Genomic DNA, 19,091 nt, shown 5'->3' on the forward strand with positions numbered 1-19,091 from the left:
CTGATCAATCAAACAATTTATAAATGCAGTTGTTATATTTGTTCTTTTATAATGTATTATAATTAAAATAAACAGTAGCAGGAATTTGAATATTAAATTTTTTTACATCTATATTAGTGCTGTGAGATGTATACTTTTTTCCTTACATGCTTGATTCTACTGGCTTTATTCCCCAGCTACAATTGCCTCTGACACAAAGAATGCCTGAGAAAAGTAAATTATTGATAAATCTATAAAACTGAAAGGAAAGCTGTTTGAAGGTTATTCATGTTAGTTGTAAGGTGAGTATTAAACATTCCCTCAAGAGAAGAAAGATGACTTCAGAGGACTGCTTTTATTATTTGTTTTTTTGCTATCTGAAAACAGATTAAGGATTAAAAGATTTGTCTGAAAGATTTTTTTACAGTAAATGCTGACTGAATAGTACTCTTCAGGAATCATTCAATTGGAAAGAGTCGTATTAAGCTTCACATTCACAGCAAAGTGAATTTATTCTGTATATGTTTTTCTGAATGTTTAAAGCAGTGCAACTTGATGTACATGAATATTATTTACTTCTGGGTGAAGATGGGCAATTTTGTTTTCATTTAGGAAACAATAAGACTTGAAAGAAAAAGGTTTTTTTATTTGTCACATACACATTGAATCATTGAAGCATTTAGAGAAATGCATGGAAGGTGAGCTCGAAGCAGCCTGTGAGAGTCTGCATGCTTCCAGCAACAACATAGCATGCCCAGAATTTACCAACCCTAACGGGCACGTCTTTGAAATGTGGGAGGAAACTAAAGCACCCAGAAGAAACCGATATAGTCAGGGGGAGAATGTACAGGCACCTTTCAGACAGCAGAGGACTCTTACACTGGCATTGTAAAATATTACCCCAACTGCAGTGATTCTCTGGTGCCCTGATAGATGAGCAACAAAAACTGGTAATGTAAAAGAACTTAGCAGCTCTATGGAGAAAAGTGAAGAGGATGATTCAGAAACTTCAGCATCGCTGGAAAGGATGGGGGACAACACCAGAATAGGAAAAGGGGGTGGACACAAGCTGGCAGGTGATAGTAATGTCCAAGTGAAGGGGAAGGTAGATGTTTGGTGGAGGGTAAATGAGAGGAAATGAGGTGAGAAGCTAGGAAGTGATCGGTGGAAGAAGTAAAGGGTTGAAAAAGGAGGAAGCTTACATGAAAGGACGGTAGAACATGGAATAAATTGATGGAAGCTGCAAACCAGAAACAGGCGACAGGCAAGTCATGAGGATGGGGGCAGGAGAGAGAACGGACGAGACAGCCACCAACATGAGGGAGAACAAACAGGGGTAGGAACAGAGGGAAGTGGTCACCTCCAACCTACATTTGATTGTATCATAAGGCTATGGAATGACATGTTGGAGTGAGAATGGGAAGTGGAATCGAAATAGATGGCCACCCGAGAGATTCTGGCTGCTCCAGGATGGAGCATAGATGTTCAACAAAGAGGTCCCTCAATGTGCATCAGGTCTCACCAATGTAGAGAACAGTGTCACAGGAGCACCAAGAAGAGATAGACCCCCCCCCCCGCCCCCCCAGCAGGCACACAGTTTAAATGCTGCCTCGTGTGGAAGGACTGAATGATGGTGAATGAGATGGTGTAAGGGCAGGGGTAGCACTTATCATGATTGCACTGTTAAGTGCCTGGAAGGAGATCAGTAGGGATGGGCAAGTGGACAAGTGAGAGTGATTCCTGCAGAAATTAGGGGGAGGGGTAGTGAAAGACATGCCTACTCATGGAATCCAATTGGATATGATGGAAGTTGTTGAGAATGATGGATGTAGTGGGCCGTGGGGTGGTAGTTGAGCATAATGGGAACTATATTCCTGTTATGTTGAGAAGGGGAGGATGGAGTGTGGGCAGACATGTGGGAAATGGAGGAGATACGGGTGAAAAAGAGAGAAAACTTGGATATCCAGAAAGGAAAGCTTCATCGTGATAACAGATGCGACATAGGCAGAGGAAATGAGAGAAAGGAATAGCATTTTTACAGGATGAGAAGAGTTATAGTCAAGCTAATTGTGGGAGTGAGTGGGTTTGTAAAAAGTATCAGTAGATAATATTTCCCCTAGCCCTTGTTCCCCTCTCACCTACTTTTTTTCCCCTTCCCCACCCTCATCACTGCCCTCTGGTACTATGCCTCCTTCATTTTATTCCATGCTCTGTTACCCCCTCCTATCATATTCCTTCTTTTTTTAGCCACTTACCTCTTCCACTTATCACCTCCTAACTTCTCACATCATTTGTTTTCATCCTGTTCTCCTGCCCCCACCCACCTTCCCCATTATTTTGTCTCACCTGCCAGCTCGTACTCCTTCCCCAACCAAACCACACCCCTCCACCCTGCCTTCTAATTCTGGCTTCTGTCCCCTTCCTTTCCCGTCCTGATGAAGGGTTTGGACTACGTTTCCTACCCTAGGTGCTGCCTGACTCACTGTTCCCTCCCCCAGCATTTTGTGTGCATTGCTTAACATTTTTAGCATCTGCAAAATCTCTTGTGGCTGCTTAAAAATGCGAACTGAGAACCTGATTATTATTTCAACATGCATGGTTTCATCCCTTAGTTAAACCCTATGGCTCTACAGTGGCTGACTATACACATGCAGAAACCAACTGTGATCAATTGTGTTGGTTATTAATCTGGTCAGTAGGCAGCGCTACCTTGATTAAACTGCAAAGTTACAGAATTAATTCTATATTGTTAGAAAAGTGAAGGGAATACTTCCAGTTGTTTGCTGCATTAGTCCACAGTTTGTTGATCTGCCACTCAGAAGGCACTTTGGATAACTCATATCTTGTTCACACAGTCCAGATGAAGGCCAGCCACTGCCTGAAGTAGTAGCTTTGCAAGATTAAGTGAAAAAAGTCTTTGAAGAACGTGACCTGCAGGTCCAAACAAAACTTTTGCTCCATAAAGTAGCTGTCCTTCCTACATTACTGTATGGAACTGAATCATAGATCATTCACAGTAGGCAACTGAAAGCCCTGGAATAATACCATCAAAGATCCTTAAAATTTCTTTTGAGGATCAGCTGGAAAGCCAGACACACTAAAAATGGAAGGATGCCTTCATGAACAGCATCTCCACCAGTGAACAGGTCATGTCATTCAGCTGCCTCCCTCAAATTTCTCCAATCAGTTTCTTCACTCCCAGTTGAAAGAAGGTCAGCGAGTCCCTGGTGGGTAAAGGGAACACTTCAAAGATAACATCAAAAATTAGCCAGAAGAGAGTCAACATTACATCTAAAAACTGGGAAGATATTACACTCAATAGATAAACCTTGAGAATATTTATTTGAGAGGGAGCTGCTCTACATTACAACAACCACTAGGAACAAGTGGTAGCCGCAAAAAGAGAGAATAAACAACCAAAAACCCCAACTGCTAAACAGCCACCAATTACTCTTGCCCACACTAGAATATGTGGATCCAGCCACCTAAGGACCTACCAACTGGCAACCCTTTAGAAGAACATTATACTGGACTTGAATGATCGCACAACTACTGCCACCAGGTGAAGGATTTCAACCCAAAATGTTGATTGTCCATTTTACTCTACCAATGCTGCCTCACGCAATGAGAAGCTGATTTTTTTTGCTCCAGATTGCAGAAACTGCATATTATGTGTCCTCATAGTTTGCTCAATAGCCATTCATAGAACAGCTAATTGCTCTGATTCATTTCTAAATGATGGTGTCATGAGACAAGGTGGAAACCTACATTGTTACTGAAATATTCTTCAGCTAATGGTAATTATTTTTACTGCTGAAAACACATAGCAAATTCACAGCATCTGCAATCCGCCTATGTGACTATTAGTTAGCAGTGCTCAGTGTATTTTTCTCCCACTTTGAAAGGTTGTTGGTTTGAGTCATACTCCAAAGAATTCTAAAACTAGGCTGACTGTCTTGTGGTGACCTGACAGAAGTGCACTCTTTCAGATGTGCTGATAAATTTGGACTTCCTTTTTTCTCACAGGTAGATGTGGAACTCTTCAAAGAAAATAGCACTGCAATCCCAGGTGACTATGATGATAATATGGCCTGACTGAAATATCTCCCCATGGGCTAAGCCTATGAATCATAATTCAAAGCCATTAGTGTTGGTTCTCAGTAATATTGATAAGCACGCCAGTGTTTGTGCACAGGAAGATGAACAACTTGATGCTGCCCTCTAGCAGCTAACTTTTCCATGGTGGCGTCAGGTATCCATCTGCATGCGTGTATGTATGTGTGCATGTGACGTAGCCGTTGGGGGATAGAGAGTTGAAACAACTATCGTCCTCCATTAAAGTACGCTGTTTTATTCGTTTCCATTAAAATCAAGAACAAAGTAATTAGAGGTGATAATATAACATTTGAGTGCTAGCAACTATAGGTAAATTTCCTCTCCATGTGGTTATGTTCTATTTTTTCTGAGAATTCTGAATCCTATTGGCTATTGGAGTTTCCAGAAAATGATCTTTTCACATAATTCTCCTCCATTCCCTTCAACCATTGTCAACTTATACTCATTTAACTTTGATTGCCTTCATCTCACATTAAAGTAAGCATATTCCTGTATTTCAGCTAAATGGGTTTGGTAGGGAAGTATGCACTTATTGAACAGATGAATAAGATATTTCATAAGCACCTACTGTAGATTCAGTTTCCAACCTTCCGCTACCAAGATGGTGCCAGTCTCCAGTAAGTTGCAGTTCAGATTTAGTTAATTTTAATTATTTATTTTTATATTTTTTGGGTTCATAAGAATGATTTTAGGGACAGAGAGGGGAGTTATGGGTGAAGTTAGGGTTGAAGGACATATATAAGGATATGGGGAATTAGAAGTCAGGCAGGAATACAAGTCTGCAGTCAGCACACGAACACCAGTGATGTCAGACTGGCAAAGAGTGCACGAGGGACAACACCCTTCCAGCCCCCATCAGCAAGCTATTAGCATGTTCCAGAGTTAGATTTCCATGCAGGTAGGTGGAGCATATTCCAATAGCTCTCTAGGTTTGCAATGTGGCAAGTCCAGACTTCAAGGCCTAGTGTTGGGAGTTCAATGCCAAGGATCGAGGCTCAAGGGGCAAATTGGAAGTACAGAGGTCAAATCCCATCGGCTGAAGTTGGGACTGCTGGGAAGGTTAAAGCCCAATGTTTGCAGGCCCAAGTCCACTAGAGGTTGGATTAGAGGACCGCAAGTGCGTTTGGGTGGGAGGGAGGAACCATGATTGCTTTTTTTTGTTTTGTTTTGTTGCTTGGTGTGTTCGTTGTTGTCTGATCAGCTTTGTGGGCATGTTTATTGGTGCTGGAATGTGTTGCAGGCTACCCTCAGTACAACTTCCAGTGTATCGGTTGTTAATGCATGTGGCATATTTCACTATATGTTTCAATGTACACATGACAAATAAACAAATTTTGAAACTTGAACATAAATGATCTGATTCAGATGTTTGAAGGTGAACAAGCTAAATCTATCTAGTTTTCCACTATTTGCTTTGCCAACTGATCTAATCCATCCACTGGGCAATAACCCAGGAAAATCCTCTTGTGTGTGCTCAGATATAAAACTATTAGTTCAAATAACATTTTCCAGCATTTGCTATGCCTATCCAACCCGATACAACAACCAGGCACAGGTACAGTAGAAACTTCTTTTACATGCGTCATGCAAAATTAGATATAAAACCATAAATAATTTTAAAACTTTTCAATGTGTTGCACAGAAATAGGAGGTTGGGGGCTAATAAAACACAAGCAAACTTTTCAATATTCCTTATGTCGTACTCAGTGCATAATCAACTTCCTCAGACAAGCCCATATTTCCTATAAAAAATATTGACTGTTAAACAGAAACAAATAAGATGCCACAAGATGAACAATGAACTATTATAGTGAATGTTCACTACACAGGGATGTAATGGTTGACATTATATGCTCCTGATTATCTGAAAAGAAAATTCACTAACTACCTAGCTCAAGCAAAAACAAATTTAAACCCAAGACTAATTAAAGTTCAAGGTTCAAATTATATTTATTATCAAAGTATATATATGTCACCATATACAAACCTGAGGTTCATTTTCTTGCAGGCATTCACACTAAATCTATCCATACTACCCTTTGGCATTAACAGTCACATACTTGCAGATACTGATTGCAATGCTTCAAAGGTAAACACTATCTTTTTGACATGGTGATGGAGGTATAGAATACACAACTCCCTGGCACAGCTAAGATGAATTTGCCAAAAATATGGTGGTCCAGTTAACAGCAAAAAGTGAGGACACAATTAGAAAAGGGCTAAGCAAAGTGGCACCAAGAAAACCTAAAGAACTGTGTTAGGGAGTTGTGTATTGTGTATGTTGTTATGTGAATGAAATCACTGGAGAAAATAACTGGTAGATACAAAGCAGCTTCCTTGCTCGACAAAACAAGGTAAAGTATGCATCGTATGAAGACTTTGGGTGGAAAGGTCTGCTGGCCCAATGCAGGGCTCAATATTTATGTGCTAACCACAAAGGACAATTCTATATTTTCAAAGTATAGGCAATGCTTTCTTTTGAAACTACATACAAACTTCACACCTTCTGATTTGCATCCACCATACAGATACCAATATTGTCTGGACTGGGATCAACAACTCTTAGGAATGCATTGTTCCAAGTGAATCCATAACACATTTACTTGGTATTTTATGTGCTAAGCATAAAGGAGAATATCATACATAGAAAATACACCCAATGCTTTCTTTTCAAACAACATACAAACTTCACACTTCCTGATTCGCATCCATCCCACAGAATCCAGCATCGTCTGGATTGAGATTCACAGTTTTTTAGAAATGCATTGTTCCAAATTAAATTCACAATACATTTTCAAGGAACAGAAGACTGGTAGCCAAAACCATTTGCTAATGTAAATGACCTAAACCCAAAAATCACTCTTATTGTGTACTCCATACTTCTATCACCATGCCAAAAAATATATGTTGGTCAGATTGGATGGCCATTGATGACCAGGATAGCAGAACATATGAGCACCTTAAAAAACTTGAGAGCAGAACAAAGTGGGATCACTGAACACTGCCTACCATACTTATGTAGACCAGGGTTTGATGAGGCCAACACCACTGGCAAGGAAGAGAATGCCTACAAGATAAAGATTAGGGGATCACTACAGATGGAGCATGTGAAAGACCTAAATGCAGGTTCAAAATGTGTAGAGATAGCTCCAGTCTGGGACCACACCTTCCTAAAAAGGGTTTGGCCTAAAAAAACAACCAATTAGAATAAGGTTGATTCAAACTGACCAAATTGTGCCTAAGTTTAATGTTGAAATGTTGTAATAGGTGACTTTTAAGGCCAAAGGAGAGTATAGATAGATTTGATAACCAGTCACAAAGCTTCTGTAGTCAGTTATATACAGCAAGCCCAAGAGACAGAGTAGAATCAATGAAAGATTACACCCAACAGGATAGACACACATCCAAAGTGCAAAAGACAACAAGCTGCAGATATAAAAGTAAGAACTGATAGTAATAAATAAATAGGCAATAAATATCAAGAACATGAGCTGAAGAGTCCTGGAAAGTGAGTCTATAGATTGTGGGAACAACTCAGTCATGGGGTGAGTGAAGCTGAGTGAATTTATCTGCTCTGGTGCAAGAACCTGACAGATGAGGGGCAATAACTGTTCCTGAACCTGGTGGCATGGGTCCTGATGCTCCTGTACCTTCTGCTTGATGGCAGCAGCGAGATGCAAGTATAGCTTGTATGATAGGGATTCTTGATGATGGACACTGCTTTCCTATGACAGCGCACTGTGTAGATGAGTCCAATGGTAAGGAGGGCTTTACCTGTGATGAACTGGGCCAGAACCACTGCTTTTTGTAGGACATTTGTAGGATTGTAGGATTCAACAGATTAGGTGACCATCCACTGGTGTGCATTTTCATATCCATATAATAAATCACGGCAAGGTAGTACTTGTCAAGAACTCTTTAATTAAAGGTTTGATATATTCACTTTATGCATTAGGTAGTTTGGCAGTTCTAATGATTCATGCCTCACTTTCTGTATCGTCAAGTGGATGTGAACTCAAGCTGTGCACATATTCTTAAAATTAAACTGTCCCTGAATTTAGGACTATCAATCAAAAGTGAACCAATGATAGGAACTGACTGCAATCTATGTTAATAAGATGTGACACACAATGGAAAGATTTAGAGCACCACCTGGTTTTGAGAACTAGCTTCATTTAAACTTTTGGAGTGAGCTCTCAGCCCATGGCATTTGGGAATTATTTGATGATGAGGAGAATTTAAATGATTTTCAATGGTCCCCTTTTAAGACTGATAAGCAAATTCAAAGGGAATGTATTTAAGTAGTATCATACTGGGGATTATGTTGGTTGGTTTTACTATGACTGCTATTTCAACCTGAGGAATCAAGGCTATTTCTTTTGCCAGTCCCTAATCTGGTAACTGTGGAAGTAGAAAGCCAGGTCTGTCTTCATCCCTGGTTAATTTTGCTTGAAGAGCAAAAGGTTCTGAATATCAGAAGAGTTAAGTAGAACACAGCATGGCATCCTACTGAAAGGCAGAAAAAATAAAAGAAAATGGCTGGATGATTAACAAGACGGAGCACTGTCACAGGAAAGCAGCATCCATCATCAAGGACCCCCACCATCCAGGCCATGCTACCATCAGGAAGAAGATACGGGAGCTTCAGGACCCACACTACCAGTTTCAGGAACAGTCAACTATCAGTCACTTGAACCAGAGACCACGTGGCCATAATATGTGGGAGCAGAGTTAAGTCCATCAAGTCTGCTCCGCCATTCTGTCATGGCAGATTCCAGATCCCACTCAGCCCCACACATCTGCTAGTGTATGCCTACATATCTTTTACGCCACCCTGTCTACCTGGAATGCCACTTTTAATTATATATGCATTTATACTCCAAAGTCCTGCTGTTCCATTACATTCTTATGCTGGGATATTTTTCCAAAATATACCACCTCATAAGTATCTACATTGAAATCCTCAGCCCCCACTTCCCTAACTGATCAAGGTCCTCTTGAAATTTGCAATAACTTTCTTTACTGTCAACAACACCTCAGGTCCTCTGCAAACTTATTGATTAAGCCTTGTGCATTTGCATCCAGATCACTTATGTACTATATAAGGAATAAAGTTCCCAGCATCAACCCTGCAGCACACCACTAGTCACAGCTTCCAACAACCTTCAACCACCCTCTATTTCTTATGTCTCAGCCAATTGTTAATCCACCAAGTTTGATTGTCTTTTTCAAAATGAAATTTCTAACCAGAATTTGTGTGTGGTGAAAAGAGACAGATGCATGCCAATATTTTCAGTTGAAGTACAAAAGGTGATTATTGCCTGATTGGTCTACTGGCAGAAGAAATTCCTAGCACCCTCCTCACGTCTGTGCTCAGGACAGATAGATGTGTGTTGTTCTCACGATCTCACAGTGGAGCAACGAGGTAAAGTAAGGTCTCAGGTAGAATGGCACCACACTAGAACTCCAGAAGGCTAGGACAGCTAATGACAAGAGCAAAGCTCAAGACAGCATTTTCCCTCAAAGATGTCAAGGTTTTATTGATCTCTGACAGATCGAGACACCAAAAAAATCCCAAATTTGCTTTAAATTATATACATGACTATATAGTTGATTATAAACATACAACATTATTGACTAAGAAAATTAAATTAATGAAGAATGAGTAACAAATAAAAAACTCAACTTATTATTTAGCTGGGCAGGTAACTTCACTCACTCCATTACTGAATTGTTTCCACAACCTATGAGCTCACTTTCAAAGATTCTTCATCTCATGTTCTTGATATTTATTTATTATTATTATTTTTTCTCAGCTCAAGCTGGTAAAACCTGAGGCACAAATATAGCCAAGCACATTCATTTCTCATTTGCTAGGTACTTCGGACTATTCTAGTGTGATTAGTATTGTGATTTTCTAGAGATTTACATAAATATTGCTGTGTAGGCCTGATTGTTTAATACTACTGTGTAGAGGCTCTGGGCTGATACCAGTTGAAGATGTTACTATTAGAACAATGTCTACCCTGTTAATGTTCCATAGTCTATCGATTTCGTCTTTTAATTCAGCATACGAGGGGTGATCGATAAGTTCGTGGCCTAAGGTAGAAGGAGTCAATTTTAGAAAACCTAGCACATCTATTTTTCAACATAGTCTCCTCCTACGTTTACATACTTAGTCCAGCGGTTGTGGAGCATACAGATCTTGGACCTCCAGAAAGTGTCCACAGTGGGGGTGATTGATAAGTTTGTGGCCTAAGATAGAAGGAGATGAGTTATACAGCTCTTGTTACGTGCACATGCAGTTCAACTCTTTGAATGATGATACAATAAGTTTGAAGTTAATAACTCATGAGGGATGATTGATAAGTTTGTGGCCTAAGGTAGAAGGAGATGAGTTATTAAGTCTATTATTCTTCTTCCTACTTCTTCCTGGGTAGTATTAATCTACTTGCATTCACGTATACATAGTTTTCTAAAATTTGCCATTTTAGTTCTTATTTTTCTTTGTAAGTTTTCCAAATCAGTTTCCAAGATATTATGTCAAAAGAAAACTTTAATACAGGTATAGCAGAAGTGTTTATTGTCTTTGTTATATTTTTATTGTCGAGCTTTGTTTGGCAGATTTTCTTTAACCTTGAAGTAAATTCTGTCAAAAGTTTTCCCTTGTCATCTTCCACATTTATCACCTTGAATTTTTTCATTTTTCATTATGTATTATGATTCATTATGTATTATGTATTATGATTATTTTTGTGTTAACCACCTGGTTCTGTATTGCCACAATGATTTTCATTATTATTATTATTTTCTCGTTTTGCTTGTGTATGTGCACAGTTTGTTGTCTTTTGTATGTTGGTCGTTTGTCCATCCTGTTGGAAGTGGTTTTTCATTGATTCTATTGAGTTTCTAGTATTTACTATGAACATCTGCAAGATAATGAATCTCAGAGTTGTATATGGCGACATGTGCTGTATGTACTTTGATAAGAAATTTACTTTGAACTTTGCATTTTGTTGTACAGGTTGGCTTGTCTTTGTCTCTGTCAGAATCTGGGAGAATCTCTGGAGTTGTTACTTGGTACATGAAAACTACAGTTCGGTGGTTGACATGCAATTTTGTCAGAGCTGAGCCCATCCTGCTTTGCACTTCTATTGCTACAAAAATAAATACAAGTAGGGTTTCTGTTAAGGAATGATAAAATAAATTATTTAGTATTATTAGTATTATACCACATCAAAAATATGGTGCACTAATCTTTCTGAATACTGAATATTATTTGAAAGTTGCTAAACGTGAAAAAAAAGATCCTTAAAAAATCAAAAATTATTTTAAAGAAGGTTCAAAATACTGCTTGAAATCAGAATCACAAACTGAGGAAGTCAATTTAATGAAAGAAATATGTAATCAGGTGTTGTAACATTAATTGTCTTGAGGTCAAAGTAATGTTTTTAATTTTAAAATGTATCATATTCAAATATCAGATGCCTCCAATGATATTGATGCACCATCAATAACTCTCGGAGACTGGAGGCGAACGATAGGCTTTTATTAGCTGCAAGAGACCACGATTAGTAGCAAGAGACCACCACATAACATCCTGGAGACTGAGGGAGGAGCAGTGCCTCCAACTGCCTTTATACAGGGCTCTGTGGGAGGAGCCACAGGAGCAGTCAGCAGAGGGGCGTGTCCAGACAGGTACATGTAGTTCACCACAGATATCGAAACAAAATTGGATTTCTATAACGAGATGAGGCAACAAATAAATCATATCTTGTCATATGAAGTCAATTAAATTTTTAGTCAATTGTCAATGTTGGCATTTTCCCCACACCTTATGGATTAACAAGAAACTATTCTATGTTTAAAAATACACGTTCATTTACTGATTAATTTCAAAATGAAACCATTTCTGTTTTTCCATAAAATGTCAAAACTATCTTCAGCCAGTCATCTTATTGGGGGTCAAGCACATTTAATACATAACTAGTTCAAAAAACTGTGTAGTAAAACAGAAAAATAGGTGTAGGAGTAGACCAATGGGTCCTTCAGGCATGCTCCAACATTCAATAAAACCATTTCTGATCCTCCATCAGAATATCAATTTCTGTTGTCTCTCAAGATTTCTAGATTCATTTTGAGCCTTGGTATCTATTTAATTCTTAAATATATTCAATAACCTTTCTTCCCCTGACAACCATCTGTGGAAGAGCCCTATCCTTTGATTGAAGAAACTCCTCTTCATTTCAATCTTAAATGTTTTATTATGTGTCCTAAGTCTGTGGCATTTTGCTCTAGGCCCCAGAAGCCAGGGAAGCATCCTCTAGGCAGCCTGTCAAATGCTGTCCTCTCAGCCTTCTCAATCTAATTCACTCAATATCCCCTCATGTGACCATTCCAAAAGCCTGGCGAACCTTCGCTGCATCTATTTGATGGTAGTATATCTTTTCTTAGGTAAAGAAAACACACATACAATACTCCCAGTGTAGTCTTACTGAGGGCCTGTAATACTTGTAGGGACACAACATTGCACCTTTACCCAAAAGCTCTTACAAACAAGACTAACATTTGTCTTCTTAGCCTCTTGTTTTCAGAAAGTATACTTTCAATGAGTGGTGTATAAGGACAACAACCACTTGTCCAGCAACACCAGTTAAACTATACCCTGTCTTGCTTTTTTTTTCCTGTTAAAGTGGATAACAATGATGCAGCTGTGCTAAGGAAGCACACTGAAAACTTAGAGATGTGAAATGTAACCATACATAGCAGATGCATACCAAATTTCCTTTAGGGGATTGCTCCCATGTACATTAACTCTGCCCAGTGGAGTGTGTCCTACACACTGACAGTCACCAACAAGTTAATCCTACGGACATGGACTTTGTCCCTCACATGCACTGACTCTCCATATGGTATAGTTCGACAGCATTGAATCTTATTATGCTAGGGTCTTACAGACACTGCCTCCCTCTATGGTGAAGTTCCTCATATTGACTCTGACTGGGTAACAGATCTACAGACAGTTACACAAATCCCTCAGGTATTGATCATCATGACTCCCCATTTGCCTATACTTGAATACGTGTTCAACAATTTTGCCCAGTCATATCATCCATGATTTTTCTCTTTGCAAATTTAATGTATTTTAATGAAAAAATAGGCTGCAAAACCCTGCAACATAATGCACCCATTGAGAGTGAAGTATAGACTTTTTTCTCTGCATTCAAATATATTCTTCTTGAAGCACAAGATGTAGGTGGTGTATTTATAAAACATTAGAAAAAAAAGCATGTAATATCAAGGTTGAACTGTGTTGGGAGTAGTTGGGCTTAACCTTGCAGACCCCTTTATTCACTGACTGCCAACACTTAATTCTTCCTGCTCATCAGTTTATTTTCAATCTATTCTTTTCATTCCATCAATCTCAAGTATTTTAACTTTGCATGCTATACCATTATGAGGTACTTTATCAAAGACCAATGCATCACATTGACTGCTTCATTCTTCACTTCCATACACTGTTTCCGTGTAAAAAGGATTCCAAATCTATAGAATTTTAGAAGGTAGCAATCAATACTTCCAGTATCTCTCCAGCTGGCATTTTTAACAATTTGAGATGCAGATGGTCAACCCCAGATTCTTTAATTTCTCCAACGTTACTCTAAGTCTTAGAGCACTACAGCGTCAAAATAGGCCATTTGACCCATCTAGTCCATGCTGAACTGTTATTCTGCCTAGTCCCATTGATCTGCATCTGGAAGGTAGCTCTCCATACACTTCCTATTCATGTATCCTCAAGATTCGGGGGAGTTGAGAAGGAACTTCTTTTACTAGAGGGCGGTGATCTGTGGAATTCTTTGCCCAATGAAGCAGTGGAGGCTACTAAGTAAATATACTTAAGCCAAGGTTCGAGAAATTTAGTAGGGGAATTAAGGGTTATGGACAAAAGGCAAGTAGGTGGAGATAAATCCATGGCCAAATCAGCCATGATTTCATTGAATAGCAGAGCAGGCTTGATGAACCAGATGGTCTACTCCTGCTCCTATTTCTTATGTTCTTATGTACTTATTCAAACTTCCCTTAAAAGTTGCAATCAAACCCACATCCATCACTTCCACTGGCAATTGATTCCACACTTGCACTACCCTCTTTCTGAGTGAAGAGTTTCCCTTTTAGGTTCCCCTTAAATATTTCACCTTTCATCCTTAACCTATGACCTCTACTTCTAGTCTCATCCAACCTCACTGGAAAATGTCTGTCTGTTTGCATTTTCCCTAAACCCCTCATAATTTTGTACACCTTTGTTGAATATCCCCTCATTCTGCTATCCACCAGGGAAAAATATCCTAACCTAATTAATGTTTCCCTATAACTCAGGTCCTCTAAGTCCTGGCAACATTCTAGTAAATTTTCTCTGTACTCTTTCAATCTCATTGATTTTTTTTTGCAGGTAAGTGACCAAAAAAGTGCGCACAGTATAAGATCAATGTCTTATACAACTTCAATATAATGTACTTAGTACTTCAATTTAGAAAGGCCAATGTGCCAAAATCTCTCTTTATGATTCTAACTGCCTGATTTCCTCCCATTTCATTTCTCTACAAAATAGTTTGTTTACTTGCTCACCTTTTCTTTCTTCCCAATTATAAATATTCCAGTTTTTGACTATAAATAATCTGTGTTTGCCTCATTTTTTCCAAACTTTTTCCTAAATATTTAAAGCCATATAAATGCACAAGTAAAATCACTGGACAAGGTATCACTGGAGCCTGTGTGCCCTTTCATCTCATTGACTTTCTAGTGTCTACTCTCAAACTCTTTCTATTAACCAAAGATCAAAAGAATTTGTCAGCATCTAGTTCCTCAATTGTTTGGGTACTGCGTATGAATAGCCTGTTATTTAAAGGAAAAAGGTTTTCACCTCAGATTTGAATTATCGTTTTTCTCCCAACAGACGCACAGCTGAACACAGGGCTGTTCTAAAATGCTAACACCTTGTTGATGGCTATTGTTCGAATGCACTTTAATTTGCTTATGGCCAAGTCCTTACCATAGGGAAATATATATGAGCAAAATTACAGTGCATCATTGGAAACCGTCAGTTACTAGGGTTTCACCTTGAACATCTGCAGAAGCAGCTCTGGGATCAGACAATGAGCATGTGTGAGCAGAGACAAACCATATTGTTTTCTAATCATTTCTCCCTTGACAAAAAGAATTGCATTTTGCACAGGACGGGGCAGGACACAAGTTGAAGTGAATGTTAAAGGAAACTGAAACACAAAACTGAAAAAAAAACAAAGGAAGACAAAAATAAGACAATGCAATTTGCTTTTTTGTGCAATATACACAAAAAACCAGAACAGAGAGAAATGATAGAACTAAGTGGAGCTGAATTCTGAAACAATATCAGAAGAAAATGAATAATCCACTGCAAGAATAAGAGCTTAAACTGTACATTGGAATCATATTGACCAAGCAGACTAATAGGTAAAACCTAAGATCAAATTATAGTTATACATTTTAAAGGAAGTTGCATCAAAAATAGATTAAATATGTAGTCCGACACAGAGCAGATTTTGTTTTTGTGATCAGAATGTGAAGAAGATGTGGAACAGACAATCAGCTAAACAAAGGGAGCAAATTTGTAACCTTGGACATTTCATTTATTCTGCGCAAACTTTATGGCAGGATGGCCTGATGCCCCCATGCATTTTAATTCTACGATAGATCCTAGTATTTATTTGGTTACAAGTCAGTAACTTACACTATACTATTCTGTGTGATTCAATGCTCAAGCTTTTATAATAAATTGAACTACAGTTTGCTTACATCTGACAGTGCAAGCAATTTGCACATATGACATCTGATACATCTGAAAGTTCAACATGCATGATAAATCAAAATTACTTTTCCAAAAAAAAATTCAAGAAGATCTGAAAGGCACTTATAAATAAACAGAATATTTATTATACAGATAATATACAGAATATTTCAGTAATACTTGAGTATTTTTGTAAATATATTGTTTGATTAAGCAATCTTTTTATTTACAAGTGCATTGCTGATCAACTGTAAAAGTACATAAATCAAAATCAGATTTAATATCACCGGCATATGTGGTGAAATTTCTTAAATTTGTGGCAGTAACAGCGCCTTTCCCACAGTAACAGTGTGAAGAGGGCATGTCCTGGCTGGTGAGGATCCTTAATGATGGGTGCCACATTCCTAAGACACAATTCCTTGAAGATGTCATGGATACTACTGAGGCTGGTACCCATGATGGATCTGACTAATTTTACAAATTTCTGTAACTTCTTTCGCTCTTGTGTGGTACCACGCCCATCCCCCTCCACGCCTTACCAGTTAGTGATGCAGCCAGTCAAAATTGAATGGAATTGAATTGACATTATTTCTTACTTCCTTCAAAAACATGTGGAATAAAAATCTTTACATTACGTCCCTGTCTAAATGAGCAATGTGCAATTTAGGACATCTTTATGGAGCAGTGTCTCAGAAAGGAAATGTTCATCATTAAGGACCTCCAGCACCCAGGGCAATGCCCTTTTCTCAGTGCTACCATCAGGATGGAGATACAGAAGCCTGAAGGCACACACTCAGCAATTCAGGAACAGCTTCTTCCCCTCTGCCATTCAATTCCTAAATGGACATTGAAGCTTTGGACACTACCTCACTTTTTTTAATAAACAATATTTCTGTTTTTGCACATTTTAAAAAATCTATTCAATATATGTAATTGATTTACTTGTTTATTTATTATGTTTTATTTTATTTTATTTTATTTATTATTATTATTTTTCTCTCTGCTAAATTATGTATTGCATTGAACTGCTGCTGCTAAGTTAACAAATTTCATGTCACATGCCAGTGATAATAAACTTGATTCTGATACTGAATATAGTAATTTGTAACAAATAGTATGTACAACAAGACAGTCAATATAACATAGAAATACAGTTGTGTCAGCATGAATTAAGCAGTCTGATGGTCTGGTGGAAGAAGTTGTCCCAGTGCCTGATGGTTCTGCCTTTTATGCTGCAGTACCATTTCCCAGATGATAGCAGCTGGAACAGTTTGTGGTTGGGGTGACTCAGGTCCACAATGATCCTACAGACCCTCTTTATGTACCTGTCTCTGTCAATGTCCGGAGTAGTGGGAAGTTCACATCTCTAGCTGCGCTAGGCTGTCCACACCACTCTCTGCAGAGTCCTGTGAATGAAAGAAGTACAGTTCCCACATCAGTCAGTGATGCTCTCAATTGTGCCCTGTGGAAGGTCCAGGATCCAGCTTGGCGTCTTGTCAGGCCTGGAGGCAATTATGATGTTGAATGCTGAACTGTAGTCCAAGAACAGCATTCTCACATAAGCATCCTTCTTCTCCAGATATGTAAGGACTAAGGTGCAGGTCACTTTGGCAGCTCTCTTCGAGGGCTCAGTGTTGGTGAAATCGAACCGAGCGTAAAAAAAAAAATTACCTCATCTGGGAGAGAGGCAGCACCACTGTGCTTAGCTTTGAAGTCTGCACTGGTGTACAACCTTGTGATAAGTTGCATGTGTTGTTGGTGGAGAGTTGTGTTGGATCTTGTTGCTGTATTCACATTGTGCTGCCTTGCTGACTGCATAGATCGCGGCCGCATTTCTTGTCCGACCACCTTTTGTTTCAGCTTCTGCCTGTACATTGGCAGAAGCAAGATGGAGGAGTGATCCGACTTCCCAAGCGGCGGAGGGAGGAGTGTTCTGTAAGTGTTGCAGAAGGGAGAGTATTAGTGGTCGAGTATGCTAGCTCCCTGTGTGCTCACCTGGATGTGCTGCCGAAACTTCAGACAGGCTTTAGACCGTGATGCTCTATAAAAGTCTCTGGTTATGATGAAAGCAACCTCTGGATGTACAGTCTCCAAGGTGCTGATGGTCTCATACAGCTCCTTGAGGGCAGGTCAGTATCAGCCTGCGGCAGAATATACACAGCTGTGATAATAGCAGCCATGAACTCCCTAGGCAGCCAGAAAGGTCTACACATCAGCACAAGGTACTCCAAATCCAAGGAACAAAAGGATCTGAGGGCATGCACATTCTGGGAGTTGCTCTAAGTATTATTGATCATGAAGCATACCCCACCTCCTGTACTCTTCCCAGAGAGATGTTTAGACCTGTCTGCCCACAACAGGGAGAACACAGAGGGCTCGATGGCATGATCCGGTATCTCCTCCATCAGCCAGGTCTCCCTGAAGCACAAAATGTTACATTCCTTTGTTTCCCACTGAGAGGAGATTCAAAAGTAAGGGGAGTCTATTCCAACATACATAGCCGAATTGAAGAAGTTGTCTGAGGTTGTGAGTTTGGTAATGGACTTAATAATGTACTGAGAGATCATTTAGTTTGTGGAATCTTACAAGAAAGCATTCAAAAAAGGCTCCTAACTGATGCACAGCTTATATTTAAAAGAGCAGTTGAAATAATTGTATCAATAGAAACCGCAGATTGAGACACAATTGAGTTGCAGTCAGAAATGAGAGTGAGTATGAACACATTTGCAACATTTAAACAGAAACCAGCCTGGCTGAACAAATTTTGTTACCATTGTGGCAGGTGTTCACATGCTCACATACACCAGGCCAATGCAGATTTAAAGGCGAAGCTTGCAGAAAATGCCACAGCACAGGACAAATACAGAGAGCGTGTTGGCAGACAAAAACAGCTGAACAACACAAGGAAGGGAAAAGAAGCAATATGGCTGCTTCAGAAAGCACTAATCTGCAAGCTGCTAACGAACAATCTAATAATGAAGAGAGTGACACAGGACTGAGACTTACAACGTGAAAACTGACAATACACCAGGTGTATGGCTTACACAAGAAGTTTACAGCAAGATTAATTAAAATTAATTTGAACACTGGCTCAGCTGCTTCAATCATACCACAAAATTAGTTTGAACAGCCTTTCAAAGATCTGAATTGAAGTCTCCAGATACACAATTAA

At 39.1% G+C, this 19,091-nt stretch overlaps 1 long non-coding RNA gene across 1 annotated transcript in view; it reads right to left on the reverse strand.

Annotated features, from left to right (window-relative positions):
• Positions 1–11,628: 11,628 nt before the first annotated feature.
• The window catches only part of LOC132378622 (uncharacterized), a 29,008-nt gene continuing 21,545 nt past the window's right edge, over positions 11,629–19,091 (reverse strand). The window contains exon 4 of the long non-coding RNA XR_009507134.1: positions 11,629–17,852. This is a non-coding gene — a long non-coding RNA (uncharacterized LOC132378622). The remainder of the gene's footprint in view (positions 17,853–19,091) is intronic.

Source organism: Hypanus sabinus, chromosome 2 (genome assembly GCF_030144855.1).
Source record: "Hypanus sabinus isolate sHypSab1 chromosome 2, sHypSab1.hap1, whole genome shotgun sequence".
Taxonomy (NCBI): domain Eukaryota; kingdom Metazoa; phylum Chordata; class Chondrichthyes; order Myliobatiformes; family Dasyatidae; genus Hypanus; species Hypanus sabinus.